General features: G+C 46.9%; 1 protein-coding gene across 1 annotated transcript in view; it reads left to right on the top strand.

Moving 5' to 3' along the window:
* Positions 1–17320, top strand: part of TCERG1 (transcription elongation regulator 1) — a 2274660-nt gene that overhangs the window by 2255785 nt on the left and 1555 nt on the right. The window lies entirely within an intron of this gene.

Here is a 17320-nt window from a genome sequence, read left to right as displayed (position 1 = left end):
TAACTTAAGTGCAATGTGTTACAGGTAACTTAAATGCAAAAACGACAAACAGTAACTTTCTTTTAAGTGAAACAAGGAAATAAGTACAGTAAGCAATGCAGATATCACTAGTGATCCACAGAAGCGCTGAGAAGCTGCGTATTAGGTGGAATTAGCATTCCAGGGAAATAACAAGCAAACAAACAACAAGCATATAAACAAAGCTAGATTCAGCAGGCCTGGATCTAGTCTATGCTACAGCAAACAAGGTGTACCAATTTCAGTAAGATACAGTTCAAATATTCAGGCACTATAAACCTTTAACCAGAAATTCCCAGCTCAGAAGGGCAGAGTCCAGCCACTTCTCCCTCAAGAGTGCAGACCACGAACCTTCTTAATGTAAAATAACTTGCCTGAAGCCCGAGTGCGTGCAGAGCTTGTGGCCGGTTCACCTAAAATCAGAACACATCAGTGCCAGAGAAATGAGGGCATTCTGGCTAGCCCTACAGGCATTTCAACCTTTCCTTCTACAGGGGACTCTTCTGATATATACAGACAACACAACTGTACTATGGTATATCAACAAGCAAGGGGGGACCACCTGCTTTGCAGGCTAGCTCTCTTGGTTTGAGAGTTGGCTACCTCTCAGGGAATCTCCCTGCGAGCATCCTACATCCCCTCCCTCCACAACAAACAGGCAGATTTGTTGAGCAGAACCAGCACAAACAACCACAAATGGATGCTGCACAGAGAGGTTTTCTTGGATCTGGTCCACAAGTTGGGTATACCTCAAACATACCTGTTCACCTCCTCCCTCAGCAGGCAACTTCCTGGCTTTTGCACCAAGACATCAGAACCACAGGCACTGGCAACAGATGCCTTCTCAGTCTCATGGAAGGGGAAATATCTGTATGCATTCCCTTCCATCTCATCCAGAAGACCCTGCTGAAAATACAGCAGGACAACCCGAAAATCTTGTTGGTGACTCCCTACTGGCCCAGACAGCACTGGTTCCCCTTACTTCATCTGTCCAAGGGCAATCACCACAAGTTACCCCCTATAGTGGACCTCCTCACACAAAACAAGGGATCAGTAATCCAGCCATAGTGGCAGAATCTCCACCTAACTCTGTGGCTGATGTGATTCTGATCCCATTCAGACACCTTTACAGTGAAGACGTGCTTGATGTCCTGCAGGAGGCCAGGAAACCTAATACCAGAAAATCATCTCTCTCCAAGTGGAACTGATTCATTATTTGGTGTCACAAAAAACAGCTGGATCCGCTTCTCAGCGAACCTCCTCTACTGCTGTCCTATTTGTGTGAGCTTCTGCAGTCAGGACTGGCTTTACTCATCCATTATAGCCCATCTGTCTGCTATTTCTGGCTACCTACCTCTGGACCCTCCTCTCGCTTTTGACTACCTTGCAAACTTTTCCACAAAGGAGTTCTGCAAGTTAGGCCTCCTAGGAGATTCGGTCCCCCTCCTTGGGACTTCAACTATATGTTAAAGAAACTTACACTACCTCCTTGTGAGCCAGATAATAAAGCCTCCTTAAAGCATTGCACTTGGAAAACCATCCTGCTGGTGGCTCTAACCTCAGCCAGGAGAGTATGTCCTCCTATTCCAATGTTGCAGTATTCTACTAGAGGGTTTACCCTTCTTCCATGCAGCTTATCTGGTCAGGTTTCCAAAGCTTTGTCAGTCCCTGTTGGTGCGTCGGACGTCTGACGTCGAGGCAGGTATGTGGGCATTTAAGGTGCCATCTGCACGCACCAGTCCTCAGAACTTTTCAGCTGCTAGTCATATACCAGGTGTTGCTGCTACTTGCAGACATCAGATCTGTTTTGCATTTAAAAGAGAAGTATCCCGTTGGGGCCCTTTTTTCTTCAGTTTTGTTTTTGATGGTCTGTTCATGTCCTGTAAGAGTAAGTGCAGCTGTGGTCATCAAATCCCCCACAAAGACACCCACAACCAGTGTCTCTTCTCTTTGGGTAGGGAGCATGATTACAAAAATTGCTCCATCTGTAAATCGTTCATCCCCAAGATCCTTCGCTTACAGGCTCTCGATTTCTGTCTGGAAAACCAGCACCTAAGACAGACTGCTCTCGTATGGAAGCCGCCTCCGACACCCCAACCGGAACTGCCAAGGAAGAGGGCCAAGTCATGTGGCCTACGTCTTCCACTGCCGCTCCTCATCCTGTAGCCGCCGTCAGCTTGAATGAGGACTCTGCTTCCACCATTGTAGATAAAACAGGTACCTGTCAGGACACCACACAGTCTAGAGCGGATGACCTGCCCGGGGAGGATGTACCAGTACCTGTTACAGATGCCAGGGGGGAACCAGTACTTTCATTGAGTGCTTCTGACCTGGCCTCCGCCACTCCTATGATTTCTCCCAGGCCTTCTGATAGCCAGGCGCCGGCTAGACCGTCCAAGAAAAAGCAAAAGACCAGGCATATTACTCAACCTCCAGAGGCCTTACCAGGCTGGCAGGCCTTCAGCCAGAATCTTTACAATGCCTTCTTGTCCCTTAGGCCTTCCTCAGAATTCTTCCCTGTGGCTCCCCCTCTCCTCTTCTCAGTCCTAGGCCTTCTATACCTGAAAGGATAGTCATCCAGCCTGCAGAGGAAGATCTGTCTGATTCCTCTGTGGACTCTTTCCTACTCTTCCCAGATGTCATCCCCTCTGGTATATGGATTGTCTGAAGAGGCCTCTGCTGACTGACTACCCTGTGGAAGACCTTACCATCGGGGACACAGTTAATCTGATGAGAGAACACTTTAAGTGGGAATGTTCAGACATGTCTGAAGCACAGAAAAGATTTTATGACTTGATTCAAATGGAGTCACCTAATCCCTCTCCTATCCCACCTGTGCAACCTGCCTTCCTGGATGCATTCTCAGCAGCATCCATTAATCCTGAATTCCAACCTCCTGCCCCTCGAAGGGCAGATAGATTATACAGGATCCCGGACTCAGATAAATTCCTGATCAAGTGCCCTCTAGCAGACCCTGCCACTATTTCCATTTCTATAGATAGGGCATTTAAACTACTCCCTACTACCACTGGTCCTACCTGCAGATAAGGACAGCAAGTTCATGGAGAGATGGGGGGGAGATTTATACCTCTTCTACCCTAGCCTTTAAGGCTACAAATTACCAGTCCCACATGGCTAAGTACTCTCTGGTCCTTCTGGACAAAGCCTCCAAAGAGCTTAAAGACATGCCTGACTGTGCTGCAAAATCATCCATGTCTTCCTTGCTCGCCCATCTCTCAAGTGAACAAGCACTCCCTTAGGTGTGCATGATGCAGCAGAGGCCTCAGCCATGTCAACTGCCTCAGCATTGGTACTCAGAAGGTATTCCTGGCTGCGGCTGCAGCCTCTCCCTGATGACTTCAGAGCCAAACTCGTGGATGCCCCCTTTGACCATTCGGCCCTCTCTGATAAAAAGGGAAAGAATTTCAAGACCTCATACACCTACTTGTATCTCCAGTCCCAAAGTTCCAGAGAAACTTCCCAGCTAAGACACAATTTATAAGGAAAGCATCAAGTCCTTCAGCCCCCTCCAGGTCCAAAAGGCCTCCCAGGAAACGATCTCACCAGCCAAGGACCTCTTAGGCCTCTACCCAGAGGCCTCTCTTTCCAGACAGGGCAGGCAGCGTCTGACTGACATCCTTCCTCCCACCTTCTCCTACCAACACTCCCTTGTCCCACTCTCACTGTCTCCCGGCATGGTCCCTAAGAATAACAGACAAATGGGTCTTGTCCATCCTGAAGGAAGGATGCTTTATGACTTGGATCTCTCCCCCTCCAAGACTACCTATCACAACCCTTCCCAAATCCCAACGGTCCGTCCTACTACAGATCCTAAACAGCCTGTTTCTCCAAGGCACCGTAGAATCAGTCCGTCCGTCCCCCACCGCTCAAGGGAAAGGTTTCTACTCGAGAGTCTTTCTGGTGCCCAGAAAGGAAGGACCATGGAGACCCATCCTAGACCTCTCCAACCTTAACCAATTCTTAAAGGTTTCTTCTTTCAGGAGGCTAACCTTACCCACTCTGTTTCCCCTCATTCTTTGTCAGGTCTACGTGGTAACCCTAAACATAAAGGAGGCCTACCTTCACTTCTGCATAAAGCCTTCCTCCAGGAAATACCTCATTTACTGTAGGCTCCTCTCACTTTCAGTTTTGTGCATTGCCTTTTGGGCTCTCCACCGCACGAAGGGTTTTCACAAAGTGCCTCGCCCCAGTCCTTGCCTACTGCAGAACAAGGGGAATACATATATTCTCATACCTAGTTGACCTACTCATTCAAGCAGCAGACAGAGCCTCCTGGTTTACACCAGGGACCTCCTGCACCTGCTGCCATCTCCAGGATTTCTAATAAATTACCCAAAGTCCCAACTCTATCCTACACAGGACATTGTCTTCCTGAGATGCAGAATCAGGACTGACAGCATGGCCTCCCATCTGGAGGAAAAAGTGGTGTCCCTTTCCTGCCACTTTCAGGCTGCCCTCCATTCCACATCCCTGACTGCGAGGAAATTCCTAAGACTTCTGTGGTACATGGCAGCTACTATCCCCATGTTGCCCCGAGCGAGGTTACACATGAGAAAGTTCCAGTGGTACCTGCGCTCTGTGTGGACACAGCACTCAAATCCTCCAGTGTTCAGGGTGCCTCTCCTCCCTTGTCTTCACCAGAAATTAAGATGGTGGCTAACCCAGATTGGCCAGAATCCAGACATGCCCCTGCAAATGCCCTCCCCTTTCCAGATCATGCGCACAGATGCCTCTTACCTGGACTGGGGGACAACTCTGGGCCCAAAGACAGTGCAAGGTTTGTGGACAGATGCACATCAAGGAAATGACAGCAATACTTCTAGCCCTGCAGGCCTTCCTACCTTACCTCCAGCAGTGCCGCCTTAAAATCTTCACAGACAACACAGTCATGTGGTACTTAAGCAAGGAGGGACAAAGTCCTACCTCCTATGCAGACTAGTGCTACAGGTAGGGGATCTGGCTATCTCTCAGGGAATTTCCCTCCTGGCAGCCTACATTCCCTCCGAGCACAACTCTCAGGCAGATTCCGTAAGGAGAACCAAATCAGACAGCCACTAATGGATGCTGTCAAGAGAGGTGTTCCTAGATCAGCTCCACAAGTTGGGTATCCCTCAGATGGACCTGTTTCCTTCCTCTATAAACTGCTAACTCCAGAGCTACTGCTCCAGAACTCACAACCCAAAGGCAGTGCAAACAGATGCCTTCTCAATGTCATGGAAGGGGAAGCCCCCATTCCCTCTGATACAGAGTGTCCTACTGAAAATTCAGCAGGACTCACCAAAATTCTTTCCAGTGACTACCTAGTGGCCAAGGCAGCACTGGTTCCCTCTACTTCATCTGTCCAAGGGCAGTCACCACAAGTTACCCCCCTCAAGGGAAACACACGCACACAGTAGCGGTCTCTGCACCTCTCTCTGTGGCGGATAGGATTCTGATCCCCTTCAAACACCTGTACAACGAGGACGTGCTTTCAGTCCTGAAGGAGGCCAGGAAACTAAACACAAGAAAATCTCATCTTTCCAAGTGGAAAAGGTTTTCCTTCTGGTGTCACAAAACATAGATGGACCTGCTGGACAACGATGTGCATCTGATTCTGTCCTACCTATGTGAACTCCTGAAGACAGGGGTGTCTTACTCTTATTTAAAAGCACACTTGTCTGCCATCTCTGCCTGCCCATGGAACCTCCACTGGCATCCAGATTACCAGCCATACTCTTTCCGAAGATGGTTCTTCATCTAAGACACCCCCCCCCCCCAGGAAACAATCCCCTCCTCCCTGGGATCTTAATTATGTGCTAGAAAAACTCACATTGCCACCTTTTGAACCGGCTGATAAGGCCGCCTTAAAGTTTTGCACATGGAAAACAGTCCTTCTAGTAGCTTTGACCTCAGCCAGGAGGGTCTCAGAGCTTCAAGCCCTCATGGCATCTCCGCTATTCCTGGTTTTCCATTTGGACAGGGTCACCCTCAGAATAAACCCCTCCTTCACCCCCCAAGGTGGTCAGTGACCTTTCCTTAAATTAGGCTATCCACCATTCCGTCCCATCCACCTTCCCCTCTCATCTTCTACATTCTTCCCTTTCTGGATGACAATGATATAGCATTGCCCTTACAAGACTGGCTCCAAATGGGGCTACTCTTCTGAGGGCTGGTACGTGCCGACATCACCTTTATGGCCCACGTATCCTCCGCATTGCTTGATGTCTGACGCACCATGGGGAGAAAGCTTTTGAATACTGGCTTGACGTAAGCGAGACTGAGGGGATGAACCCATATGCAGAATACTGCAACATGGAAGAGAAGGGCATCTGTGGTTATGGTAAGACTTTACACAACTTTTCTATCTTAACCCCTATGTTGAGAAGCCCTCAGGATTTGGCAATGGGCAATTTTTTCCAGACTTTTTCTGATAATCCACGTAGCGGGGAAGTTCAGTGTGATTGCAGACAAACTGAGCAGGACTATGCTAATGCCTCACAAGTGTTCCCTCAATCAAAGAGTTGCGGAGATTATTTTTCATCGATGGGGCCAGTCTTGCTGCGACCTTTTTGCCTTTCCAATGAACAACAAGTGCAGCACATATTTTGCCCTGATTCCCCCTCCAGGGGAGTCCCCAAGGGATGAGCCCCTCCACAATTGGCCCCCGAGACTTCTATATGCCTTTCCCCCTACCCCTTTGATCCCAGGCTTCCTACGGAAAGCCAATCAGTTGAGTATGACAATAATCCTAATGGCCTCTACTGATTTCTTTTCCTTTCCTGTGGGCCTCTTCTGGATGAACCTTGGATTCTGGACCCAGTTCCAGTTCTCCTGACACACCCACTGGGAATGGTTCATCCAAATGTACACAGTCTCAAGTTGACAGCTTGACTGCTCCAGTTCTGGTCTTAGGCAGGCAACTCCTTCTCTCTTCCCCTATCCAACACATTATTCTTTTGCCTCACAAGCCCTCCACTTGTAGAATTTATCGCAACAAGTGAAAACGTTTTGTTTGTTGAGCTAATAGACTTGGCATAGATCCCTTCACTGCTCCTATTCATCAATTTTGGATTTCCTAGCACAGCTTTTTAATAAAGGCGCAGCTGCAGCTACAGTTAAGGTGGAACTAGCAGCCATATCGAATTTCCATTTGGGTGAAAACAGATCTTCATTAATTTCTCACAAACTCTTCAGAGCTTTTTTGAAAGGAACAATACTTTTAAAACCCCCGTTCAAAGACCCTTCACCTTCATGGGTCTTAAATTTCATATTAAGGCACATTATTTGTCCCCTGTTCGAGCCAGCAGCACACAGTGGTGTGAAATTCCTTTCTTGGCAAACCCTTTTCCTAGTGGTAATCACATCCGCTAGAAGAGTTTCTGAACTACAACCCTTGTCATCTGAACCACCTTATTTGAGGTTTCATAAGGATAGAGTCTCCCTCCATACTAACCCTTTCTTTTTACCCAAAGTGGTTTCACCAAATACATTGAATAAGTCTATTGAATTACCAGTTTTCTTTCCCAGTTTTCAAAATAAAGGGGAGTATTCTTTACATTTGCGAGATGGTCACAGACAGTTACGCTTCTGTCTTCATAGAACAAAAGTTTTTAGGAAAACTGATCAGCTATTTGTAGTCTTTTCGGACACTAGAAAAGGTCTTCTTGTGTCTAAGGTGACTTTAGCCAAATGGCGCTCTCAGTGCATTCATATATTTACCGTTCACAGAATAAGAAATCACCCAGACCTGCTAAAGCTCATTCTACTAGAGCCATGGCTGCTACTTCTGCTTTTCAATCCAGAGTTTTAGTGGACAATATTTGTACGACCGCCACATGGACCAGTCACCATACCTTTTTACTCATTGCAAATTGGATTTGGTTTCCAGGGGTACAGCTACATTCGGGTCTGTGGTCCTAAGGAATATTTTCCCATGAGCCATCCAAGGTAAAGGATGCTATGGACTCTATCCCATCAGTGAGGATAAGATGAAAATTGACAATATCACATAAAGAAGTTATGTACTTACCATAATGTTCCATGTGTGTTGTCCAGTTTCACCTTTTTCCTACAGCCCACTCTCCAGCCCCCTACCCAGGCTTCTCATGGATCGAGATGTCCTGGATTATGCATTCTTTTTGCACAGTATAACCTTGCAATGGTTTCATCTCCTTTCTGAAGAATGTACTTTTCATTGTTCCTGGGGTCCTGTCCTTTTTTCCTTATTTTGTGTGTGTGTGTGTGTGTGTGTGTGTGTGTGTGTGTGTGTGTGTGTGTGTGTGTGTGTGTGTGTGTGTGTGTATATGTACGGTTAGCAGACAAGATCTAAGGTAATGCGTAAGTGCATTCTGGTTAAAGGGGAGGTGCCCAAGAGCAAAGTTTGTGACCACGAGCTTTAGTAATGGCCGAGTTGGATCAGATGGTTGGATCCGAGCCCATCAGTGAGGAAAAGGTGAAAATGGGCAACACACATGGAAAGTTATGCTAAGTACATAAATTCTTTTTTTGCAAGTCCCAAGGGCTTTTCAGGACCTGTACGGGAACCCTCCTCCAGAGGCAGGGGAGAGGAGGGTTTAATGGTAGGTGCCGCCGTAGAGGTGAAGGGGATCTGCAAAACCAGGGCTTCAGAGACGCTATCATTGAGGTCAACTTGCTCTGCAATCAGAAGCCTGGACCCATTTTACTCAAAATCCCTGGGTGCTAAGCATAATATCCAGATGCTACTACATCCCCTTTTTCCTTGCCCCTCCAAACACCAAGAACCTCCCCGATGTGCCACTCAATCAGAGGGAACAGGCAGCACAGGAGATCGTACAACTGCTGTGAAAAAGTCATCCAAAAGGTCTCAGCCAACCAAAGTGGATTCAGAACCTACTCCCACTTCTTTTTTGGTGCAGAAAAAGACAGGGGACCCAAGACCCATTCTGGATCTAAGCAAGTCAAATTATGTAAAGAAGTCGAAGTTCTGAATGGTTATGGTTCAGTCCATTCTGTCATTGTTGCTCAAGGGCTATTGGTTGTGCTCAGTAGATCAAATGGATGCATACTATCACATCAAATTAAACATGCAGTCCAGGAGATACCTGTGCTTTCAGTTGAAAGCCAGTCATTTTTAGCTCGGAGCACTGCCCTCTCAGCCCCCCGAATGTTCACCAAATGCATGGCAGTCGTAGCAGTTCATATGAGACTCGAAGGATTCCACGTTTCTTTACTTAGATGAATGACAGATTACCACCCCCATGAGGCATCAGCTTAATCAAGCCAGAGATTACTTAATCCAACTGTCACACTCCCTGGACAAACACTGTAAACCTAAGCAAATCCAGTCTGATTTATGTACAGAACCTGGAATTCGTAGGAACATAACATTGAGGAATCAAGGCTGGGAATTCTTATCCCACCAGCCCCCCCCCCCCCACACACACACACACACACACACACGGCTAGTCTTTTAAGTCCTAGGGTCCATGTCAGCAGCAGCTCTGTTAGTCTCACTAGCAAGGTTCTTCATGTGGATTCTTCAATGGACATTGGCAGTGCAGTGGTTCATTCTCTATTATGCAAAGGCACATCAGGTGGTGGGTTCAGTTGGACAATCTCTTTCTAGGTAGACTGTTCTTAACACCCCCTCCAGTAGCCACAGTGTATATAGACGCTTGCCAGTTGGGGTGGGGGACGATGGTCCAAGGCACGTGGTCCCCCATCGAGACAAGGTTGCAAGTCAATGTCCTAGAGATGAGAGCAGTTCTCCTAACATTGCAAGTCTTTCAGGATGCTCTCCCCTTGGGGACTGTTACAGTTCACACTGACAAATACATCTGTAGTCTGGTACATCAATAAGTATGGAGGAACCCGATGTTCATCGTGTTACCCTGCTGCAGTCATCACACTTGGGTTATCCTGCCGTCAGGCGGTCCCGCAGTCGGCCCGAATTCCAAAGTCTTGGTCCAGTGTCTGTTGCTGTCGCTTCTTCCCTGACGTCAGAGCGCCAGGGGTATATCAGAGGCATCCGACGCCATTTTCTTCAGTCTTTCTTGCCACACGGTGCCCGAAGCAGAAGCAGTTCGCAAGTGCCGGTCGGACGACACCTGAGATTTTCGAATCGAGTTTCAGTTCGAAGTCTTCAAAGCTAAGTAGCCCGTTGGGGAACCTTTTCTTGCCTCAGTCCGATGTCAGAAAAAGTTAACAATTGCATTTCTTGTGGTAAGAAAATACCTCATAAGGGCTTTCATTCTTTTTGTATACCTTGCCTAGGCCCAGACCACGACGTCACTGGTTGTCGGTTTTGTGCTAGGTTCAATAAGCGAACTATAAAGCGATGCTTTGATTTCACACGACACTATTTTGGTAGAAAATTTAATTACATTATGCTGTCGGATCAACCGACTACCGGTGTGCATAAAAAACGCAAAGATAAAGACAGGCAGCCTAGATCCAAGCCAGACTCCGAGGCTTCGGCTTGGCCGGTCGCTGGTTTTCAGTGAGACACCTACACAGCCCCTGGCTACCGCTGAATTGGTTACCCAGACCACTTCAGATCCCCCAGCCGAGAATTTTAGGCCGACGCAGCCAATTTCTTTAGGCCCTACCGACGACATTGCAGTAGGGGAAGCCGGTGCTATAGAAACACCTTCGGTTTCTGAAGGTGTCTTCAGACCGACTACTCTCACCATAAAATCGTATGCTAAGCTTAAGACTCCTCTAAAACCAAAAAAGCCTACACTTCAGTCTCCAGGTCACGGCCCTGTGTCTAAGAAACAGATGCTTAAAATGGCTGAAGATTTGATTTCTTTGATCAGGGGTTCCCAACCCCCCCCCCTGACAAAAGGCCTAGACAAGAGGAGGATTATGCCTCCTCTGATCAAGTGTCTGCTTCCTCAGGCTCCTCTGAGGAACAGGATTACTCCTTTCCCCCTTATGAAGATTCTGATGCTGAAGACTCCATTCCCTCAGCTTCTCCCCCGGAAGATTATTCCTTTGGGGAAACCTTTACATACCATGAGGGAACATTTCCACTGGGAAGGGCAGGACTACACCGACTCAAAGAAAAGGCTCCAAGAGTTTCTCTTACTCCCCCAGCACAGACCACTTGCTATCCCCCCAGTTTTGGACATTGTGGATGATGTTTTCTTAGAATCTAGTCTAAACCCAGATTCTCTGCCTCCTGCTCCAGCCAAACCAGATAGATACTATAGAGTACCTGACTCGCACAAATTCCTTTACAAAAGCCCTGTTGCTGATCCAGAGACAATTTCCCAGGGTCCCAAAGGGGCTAAGGCTTCTATGGCTAAAAATCCTGTACCCTCAGAAAGGGACTCCAGAGCACTAGATAGGTGGGGGAAGAAGGTTTACACCTCAGCTACTCTAGCTATGAGAGCACTAAATTGTCAATTTCACATGCTTAAATACCAGCAATTCCTAATGTCTCAAATAAAACAAAAGATGGGCACGCACCCTCAACAGTCTGAATTCAAGGAAATGCAAGATCTGTTGCATGCAGCTGAACAGGTGGGCAAACATACTTTACAATGTGGTTTTGATGCCTTGGAAGCTTCCTCTAGAGCAGCTGTTACTGGGTCTGTTATATGTAGGCATGCTTGGTTAAAGGAACAATCTCTGCCTGATCATGTTAAAGCAAAGTTACTGGATGCACCCTTACAGCAGGATGTCTTATTTGGGGTTAAAGCAGAGGATGTGTTAAAGAAAATGGAGGATAAGGCAAAATCTATGCAGACGGTCAAAGATTTCTTACAGGTACAGCCCCCACGCTTCAGCAGAAATTGGCCAACAAAAAATTGGTCCTTTCCAGCTTCTGACAGAACACAGAGGGGTAAGTACAGGCGTCCAAGGGGCAGAGGACAAGCACAAACCCCTTATAAACCACGCCAATGGGGCACTGCAACACAGAAGGGAGGAGAAGACAGGTCCCAAACTACTAGAAGGCAAACGCAATGACTTAAATCTCAAACTGCCAAGCAAAACTCTCTTGGCAGCTCCATTGGGAGGAAAATTAGCACTTTTTGCAGACAACTGGCGCATCGTCACAAAGGACAAATGGGTCCTAGACATTATCTCACACGGATACATATTCCATTTCCACATCTTGCCAAGGATAAAAGGAATGCCAAACCTGCCACAAAATCAATGGGCAGAGGCACAAAAACAAATTACAGCTCTCATTGACATGAGCCATTCAGCTGGTACCTACACAGGAGCAAGGCCAAGGATTTTACTCGAGGCTCTTTCTAGTCCCCAGAAAGGACAATGCTTGGAGACCCATTCTGGACCTTTCAATTTTAAACACCTTCTTGCAAGTACCCAAATTCAATTTGCTAACACTACAGCAGCTTCTTCCCATATTGGGCAAGAAAGCTTGGCTAGTAACTTTGGACCTCAAGGAGGCATACCTGCATGTCCCTATCAGACAAAATTGCAGAAGATACCTCCGTTACATTGCAGGTTCAACCCATTACCAATTCTCTGCACTGCCCTTTGGCTTATCTACTGCGCCCAGGGTCTTCACAAAATGCCTGGCACCAGTAATCGCATACTGCAGACAGAGGAATTCAAATATACCCATACCTGGACGATTGTCTCATCCAAGCAGAAAGCAAGGACATTCTCTTACAACACCTGGCTTTTCTAAAACATCTTCTAAGTTGCCTAGGGTACACAGTAAACGAAAAGAAATCAAAACTAGTGCCCTCACAAAATATGACATTCCTGGGTGCCAGCTTGAATACAACGGCCCAGATGGCTTATCTGACGCCAGACAAACAACTACAATTAACTCAATACTTCAGAACAATGGCAACAAAGACCCAACTCCCTGCAAGAAAAATTCTGCAGGCCTTGGGCTTCATGGCATCTTGCATACTACTAATACCATTTGCAAAACTGCATATGAGGAAATTACAATGGTACCTAAAAAGCATACGGACTCAACACACCCACAGCTTGGAAACAGTGATACCTCTCATTCCCTGCCTTCAACAGGAGTTTCTATGGTGGTCACAGGCATGTCACCTCAACAAGGGTCAGCCTTTCACCGTACCCCCAGCCAGGCAAACTATGACAACAGATGCATCAGACTATGCCTGGGGGGGCACACATGGCAGGACGGTGCGTTCAAGGCATATGGACTGCAGATCAAAGGAATCTGCACATCAATCACAAAAGGAATGCTAGCTGTACAAAATGCTCTGACAGCCTTCAAGGACCTCTTACATCCAGGACAGCTTATCATAAGGACAGACAACACCACGGTAATGTGGTACATAAACAAACAAGGGGGTACACACTCCTACCCTCTATGCAGGCAAGCAATGACCTTGTGGAACACAGCACTGGCTTACCAAGTTCAATTACAAGCTCAATTCCTGCCAGGAAAAAAGAACACATTGACAGACGACCTAAGCAGAAACATCATGGATCCCCACGAGTGGAAACTGGATCCACAAGTATTCGCAAAGCTTGGAAAGTGGACGCACTCTCATTCAGTTGGAAAATGCTGACAGTATATGCCTTTCCTCCATTACCCCTTCTCACAAAGGTGCTACTGAAAGTCAGGATGGAGAGACCCCGAATGATGCTCATTGCCCAAGACTGGCCACGCCAGCACTGGTACCCACTATTAAGGAATATGGCCCAGGGCCAACCATGGATTCTACCACAAATTACCCACCTGTTCACACAGCAAGACAATCAGATTCTACACAGCCAGCTCAAAACCTTAAACCTGGCTGCATGGCAAATCACCTAAGCAACCAGCCAGCTCCTCTCTCACAAGCTGTTATGGATGTTAGTCTGGAGGCCAGGAGGCCCAGCACCAGGAAAGCCTACTCAGACAAATGGAAAAGGTTTTGCGCCTGGAACCAAGCTAAAGGCCAAAATACCCTTCAGCCTGACATATCTCAGATTCTGCAATATTTAATTGAGAATGTTACACAAAGGGCTTTCTTTTTCATCTATTAAAATCCACGCCTCAGCTGTTTCTGCTCACTACAGCATGGATCCTCCCTTATTTTCTCATCCACTCCTAAGGCAGTTTCTGAGAGGGGCCAAAAACATTAGGCCTCCCAGGAGAGCACCACCACCTACTTGCGACCTCAACTTTGTTCTGGAAAAACTCACGCTACATCCTTTTGAGCCAGCTTACTCAGCTGACTTAAAGTTTATATCATGGAAGACTGCCCTGCTGCTAGCAATTACTTCAGCTAGAAGAGTTTCAGAGCTTCAGGCACTAATGGCAGTAGAGCCTTTCCTCATTTTTCATCAAGACAGAGTTTCTCTATGAACTAACCCCTCCTTTATGCCTAAGGTGGTATCCAGTGTAGCTCTAAATCAAGCCATCCATTTACCCACCTTCTTTCCAAATCCACAGAGCAAAGGAGAAAGACTCCTGCATTCCTTGGACATTCACAGGCAGCTACGTTACTACTTGGATAAAACTAAGGTTTTCAGAAAATCTGACCAGCTTTTTGTATCCTATGCTACAGCATCACAAGGAAAGGCTCTCTCTAAACAGACCATTTCCAAATGGATAGGACATTGCATACGTTTTTGCTACACCCACCATGGAAAACCAGTTCCTGCTACCATAAGGCCCTACTCTACCAGGGCAGCAGCTACATCTACAGCCTTCCTCAGGGGGGGTGCCAACCAAGGATATTCTGGAAGCTGCATGTTGGAGTTCAGTACACACCTTCATCAAACATTACCACTTACCACTTTACTCTAAGACTAGAGCTGGCTTCGCCACTGCAGTTTTGCAGGGCCTTCTAGCCTCCTCTAACACTGTTCGACTCCACCTCCCATCCTTAGCTTTGGGATTCTACCCAAGTGTGATGACTGCAGCAGGGTAACACGAACATAGTACAGTTTTGTACCTACCGTAGATGTAGATGTTCGAGTGTATACCCTGCTGCAGTCCAGGTTACCCTCCCTCCATCCCCTCTGAACTAGCTGAACTTATCTCTACCCCTCTGTTCTATACTACCTCTGTGGTGTATTTGCTTGTGCCTAAGGGTTTTTGTTTTATTATTTCCATATAGCTATATGTATATATATATATATATATATATATATATGTATATTTATTTTTTTTTTGGCCTACCTATTAGGGGCACCTGTCATCTGGGGCAAAAAAACTGAAGAAAATGGCGTTTGATGCCTCTGATATACCCCTGGCGCTCTGACGTCAGGGAAGAAGCGACAGCAACCGACGCCGGACCAAGACTTTGGAATTTGGGCCAACTGCGGGACCGCCTGACGGCAGGATAACCCAAGTGTGATGACTGCAGCAGGGTATGCACTCGAACATCTACATTTATGGTAGGTACAAAACTGTACTTTCTTGCCCCTTGTGCAGGGAAGCCATGAGGGTGTGAGAATGGGTGATCTGTGTGGACCACCTTCTGGTTGCAACGCACATTCTGGGGAAAGCCAATGACCTGGAGGACAGACTCAGCAGATCAATTCTGTTTCCGCACAAGTGGTCCCTCAGTCAGTCAGTCTGGCAAACATGATCTTTAGTTACTGGGGGTCAACCTTGCTGCAACCTCTTTACCTCTCCCCTCAACAATAAATGCAGCAAGGTCTTCGCTCTGATCTCCCCTCTGGGAGTGTCCCAGAGGACACATTGGTCCAGGGACGCACTGATCCACAATTGCCCCCTGGGTCTCCTGTATGCTTATCCCCCCCCCCCCCCCTTCCGCTGATCCCGAAATTTTTTCAGAAGGCAAGCCGGCTGCAGAGCTCAGTAATCCTCATTGCCTGCTTCTGGCCTTGTCAGGCTTGGTTCCCCTTCCTCTGTCTCATCTGAAATATCCTCCGTGGATACTGGAGCAAAGACAGGACCTCTTCTCTCACCCGTCAAGAATGCAGCACCCAAATCTTCACGCCCTCAGGCTGACCACTTAGTTTCTGCACTTCCACCCCTAGCAAGACAGTCCAGGCTTGCTTCTCTAGTCCATAATGATTCTGGCCTCACAAAAGGTTTCTACTAAGAGTGTCTACACCAGTAAGTGGAAAAGGTTCGTTGTTTGGGCTACAAATAGCAGTATTGACCCTATCTCAGCACCACTCTCGGATATTTTCTTAGTACCCAATTTAAGGAAATAACTTGTTTCTCTACCGTCAGGCTTTAGTTAGCTGCATTTTCCAATTTTCACACTGCTAGCCAATCTTGTTCCCTGTCCACCTTTAGATTACGCTATTCATTTATGAAAGCGGTTTTCTTGTTGAGGCCTCCCATTAAGGACCCCTCCCCTCCTTGGGACCTCACTGTTATGCTGCAGGGTTTGGCTCTGGTACCCTTCGAACCAGCTGCCAGTTGTGACATGAAGTTTTTGTCATGGAAGACTGTCTTTTTTAGTGGCCATTACTTCAGCTAAGAGAATTTCCGAATTACAGGCCTTATTCTCCAAATCTCCTTACATAATTTTCCATAAGGACAGGCTTTTTTTACGTCCCAGTCCCTCCTTTATGCCTAAAGTATTCACAGAAAACAAGGTCAGTCACTCCATTCACTTAACAGGGTTCTTTCCAAATTTTTCTAACAAAGGGGAGTATGTTCTTCATCTTCTTGACGTTCATAGACAGTTGCGTTTCTATCTTCACAGAACTAAACAACACAGGAAGTCTGACCAACTGTTTGTAGCTTTCTCAGCTAACAAAATAGGGCAAGCGGTTTCCAAGATCACTTTAGCAAATTAGATAACTGGTTGCATCTCTTCTATTTACTCCCAAAAGGACCTAGATTTACCTTGACCTCCAAGGGCACATTCCACCAGGGCTATGGCTACTTCTTCCACCTTCTCATGTAGAACTTCCGTTAGTGATATTTTCAGCAGTGACATGGTCTAACAGTCGCACCTTTGTGGCACATTACAAGTTAGATATCGTTTTAGGAGCAGGACTTCTTTTGGCTCATTGGTGCTCCAGCATATTCTTTTATGAGGGCCACCCAGGAATTGCGTATCTGGGGACTGTGACCCTGTCATGAGGAGAAGTGGAGAAGACAGCATCAGATTAAAAAGTTATGTCTTACCATAACTTGGCATATGTGTTGTCTACCTTCATTCCTGCTCAATTTCTCACACAGCCACCCCCTTGCCTCATTCTTGTAGAGGATCGGGTAACATGATGGGACTGTTAGATTCCATGTCTGAACCTCATCTGCCATTCCTTTTTCCTGTCTGGGTTATTGTATGGAATCAGAAAACTCGATCTGAGGTGCTTGGGTAGGTATAGTGCATTACAGGTAAGAGGAAAGAGCTCGAGAGTCGCATCCAAGTCTGAA

Source organism: Protopterus annectens, chromosome 4.part0, assembly GCF_019279795.1.
Source record: "Protopterus annectens isolate FY-2018-M chromosome 4.part0, PAN1.0, whole genome shotgun sequence".
Classification (NCBI taxonomy): domain Eukaryota; kingdom Metazoa; phylum Chordata; order Ceratodontiformes; family Protopteridae; genus Protopterus; species Protopterus annectens.
Note: the sequence above shows the minus strand (reverse complement) of the source record. Positions and strands in the feature narration are given on the sequence as shown.